Source organism: Zalophus californianus, chromosome 4, assembly GCF_009762305.2.
Source record: "Zalophus californianus isolate mZalCal1 chromosome 4, mZalCal1.pri.v2, whole genome shotgun sequence".
Taxonomy (NCBI): Eukaryota; Metazoa; Chordata; class Mammalia; order Carnivora; family Otariidae; genus Zalophus; species Zalophus californianus.
In genome coordinates, this window is record NC_045598.1 from 60700326 (window position 1) to 60703676 (window position 3351).

Here is a 3351-nt window from a genome sequence, read left to right on the forward strand (position 1 = left end):
TGATGGGCTGACTGGTGAAGGGCTTTCCCTGCCAAAGCCAGCTAGTAAAGATTTAGAGATGCCTACTTCTTCAAATGTGTAGACACCAATGCAAAGCCACAAGTATCACAAATAATCAGAGAAACACACTATCAATGGAACAAAATAAAGCACCAGTAACTGACCCTAAAGAAATAGAGATCTAGGGGTACTTGGGTAGCTCACTCAGTTAAGTGTCCAACTCTTGATTTCAGCTCAGGTCATGATCTCAGGGTTGAGATCAAGCCCCAGTGTGGGCTCTGAGCTGAGTGTGGAGCCTACTTAAGATTCTGCCCCTCCTCCACCTCTCTCTCTCTCTCTCTCTCCTGCTCTCTAAAAAGAAAAAAATAAAACAGAACTGTGAACTATCAGACAAAAAATTCAAAATAATTATCTTAAAAGAGTTCAATGAGTTACAACAAAATCAGTAAAAATAATACATGAACAACATGAGAAGTTAAAGAGATAGAAGATTCCAGACAAACAAAAGCTGTATGAGTTCATCACCACTAGACCTACCTTACCTTATACTAAAAGGAGTTCTTTAAGTTGAAATGAAAGGATATTAACCAAAAATGTAATAACATATGAAAATATAAAACAGTAAAGGTAAGAATATAGTCAAATTCAGAATATTCTTTTTTTGTTACTCTAATACTGTAGTGGTGGTGTGCAAATCACTTCACTTTGATATAAAAGTTAAAAGATAAAAATTTTCTATAACTATAGAAATAATATAGCTATAACTATAACTATAGCTATAATAATTTATTAATGGATAAACAATATATAAAACATGTAAACTATGATATAAATAACAAATTGTACTGGGAGGATAAGTTGAAGTATTAATTTTTCTATATGGTCAATTTAACTTGTTCTCAGCTTACAATAGACTTATATGTTTTCTGTAAGGCTATTAAAAAACTGGTAACAGAGTCCAGAGGCTGCGGCTGCAGAGAAACAACCCAAGGAGAACCTGCAAAGATGCTGTCCGTGCGCGTCGCCGCGGCCGTGGCCTGTGCCCTCCCTCAGCGGGCCGGACTGGTCTCCAAAAATGCTTTGGGATCCTCCTTCATTGCTGCAAGGAACCTCCATGCCTCTAACACGCGTCTTCAGAAGATTGGCCCTGCTGAAGTGTCCTCTATCCTTGAAGAGCGTATTCTTGGAGCCGATATCTCTGTTGACCTTGAAGAGACGGGGCGTGTCCTAAGCATTGGTGATGGTATTGACCGTGTACATGGGCTGAGAAATGTTCAGGCAGAAGAAATGGTAGAGTTTTCTTCATGTTTAAAGGGTATGTCTTTGAACTTGGAATCTGACAATGTTGGTGTTGTTGTGTTTGGAAATGATAAACTAATTAAGGAAGGAGATATTGTGAAGAGAACAGGAGACATTGTGGATGTTCCAGTTGGCGAGGAGCTATTGGGCCGTGTTGTAGATGCCCTTGGTAATGCCATTGATGGAAAGGGTCCAATTGGTTCCAAGACCCCCGTAGGTGAGTTGGCCTGAAAGCCCCTGGGATCATTCCTTGAATCTCTGTGCACGAGCCAATGCAGACTGGTATTAAGGCTGTGGATAGCTTGGTGCCAATTGGTCATGGTCAGCGTGAGCTGATTATTGGTGACTGACAGACTGGCAAAACATCAATTGCTATTGACACAATCATTAACCAGAAACGTTTCAATGATGGAACTGATGAAAAGAAGAAGCTATACTGTATCTACATTGCTATTGGTCAGAAGAGATCCACTGTTGCCCAGTTGGTGAAGAGACTTACAGATGCAGATGCCATGAAGTACACCATTGTGGTTTCAGCTACTGCTTCTGATGCTGCTCCCCTTCAGTACCTGGCTCCTTATTCTGGCTGTTCTATGGGAGAATATTTTAGAGATAATGGCAAACATGCTTTGATCATCTACGATGACTTATCCAAACAGGCTGATGCTTATCATCAGATGTCTCTGCTGCTCTGCCGGCCCCCTGGTCGTGAGGCCTATCCTGGTGATGTGTTCTACCTACACTCCCGTCTGCTAGAGAGAGCAGCCAAAATGAACGATTCTTTTGGTGGTGGCTCCTTGACTGCTTTACCATAGAAACACAAGCTGATGATGTGTCTGCTTACATTCCAACAAAAGCCATTTCCATCACTGATGGACAGATCTTCTTGGAAACAGAATTGTTCTACAAAGGTATCCATTCTGCCATTAACATTGGTTTGTCTGTGTCCCGTGTTGGATCTGCTGCCCAAACCAGGGCCACGAAACAGGTGGCAGAGACCATGAAGCTGGAATTGGCTCAGTATCCTGAGGTTGCTGCTTTTGCCCAGTTCGGTTCTGACCTCGATGCTGCCACTCAGCTACTCTTGAGTTGTGGTGTACGACTGACTGAGCTGCTGAAGCAAAGACAGTATTCTCCCATGGCTATTGAAGAACAAGTAGCTGTTATTTATGCTGGTGTAAGAGGGTATCTTGATAAATTGGAGCCCAGCAAGATCACAAAGTTTGAGCATGCTTTCCTGGCTCATGTTATCAGCCAGCACCAGGCCCTGTTGGGCAATATAAGGACTGATGGAAAGATGTCAGAACAGTCAGATGCTAAGCTGAAAGAGATTGTAACAAACTTCTTGGCTGGATTTGAAGCTTAAACTCCTGTGGATTCACATGAAATAACCAGTTATGGTTTTGTCATCGTTTATTCTAGTAATCAGTTCCATTTGTAAAAGGATTACTCTCATACTCCAGATGTACAGAAATTACCTTAAAAATAAAGGTTCCATATTGTTTAAAAATAAATAAATAAATAAAATAAAAATAAAAAAACTGGCAACAATTAAAAACCTGTAGTAAAGACACAAAAGATAATGAAAAAGGGAAGCATACTACTACCAAAAAAAAAAAAATCACAAGGGAACAAGGAAGGAAGGAAGGGAGGGAGGAAGGGAGGGAGAAAGAGGGAGAGAAGAGAGAAAAAGAAAGAGAGAGCGAGAGAGAGAAAGAAACTAGAAAACAAAACAATTTAAAAAATGGAGTAGGTTGAATGGATAAAAAAAATTAAGCTCCAATAATATGTTGCCTATAAGAGACTCACTTCTACTTTAAGGAAACATATATGCTGTAAATGAAGGGATGGGAAAAATATTGAATGCTGAGGGTAAACAAGAAAGAGTAGGGGTATAATTTTTCAGACAAAATAAACTTTAAGCCACAAACTGTCATGAGACAAGGAAGGTCACTACATAATGCTAAAGGGGTCAATTCATCAAGAAGATAAACCATAAATATAGATGCATCCTAAATTGAAGCACCTAAATATATAAAGGAAATATTACAG

General features: G+C 39.9%; 1 pseudogene; it reads left to right on the forward strand.

Moving 5' to 3' along the window:
• The first annotated feature begins 1005 nt into the window (after positions 1–1005).
• Positions 1006–2665, forward strand: LOC113909432 (annotated as a pseudogene).
• The last annotated feature ends 686 nt before the right edge of the window (positions 2666–3351 follow it).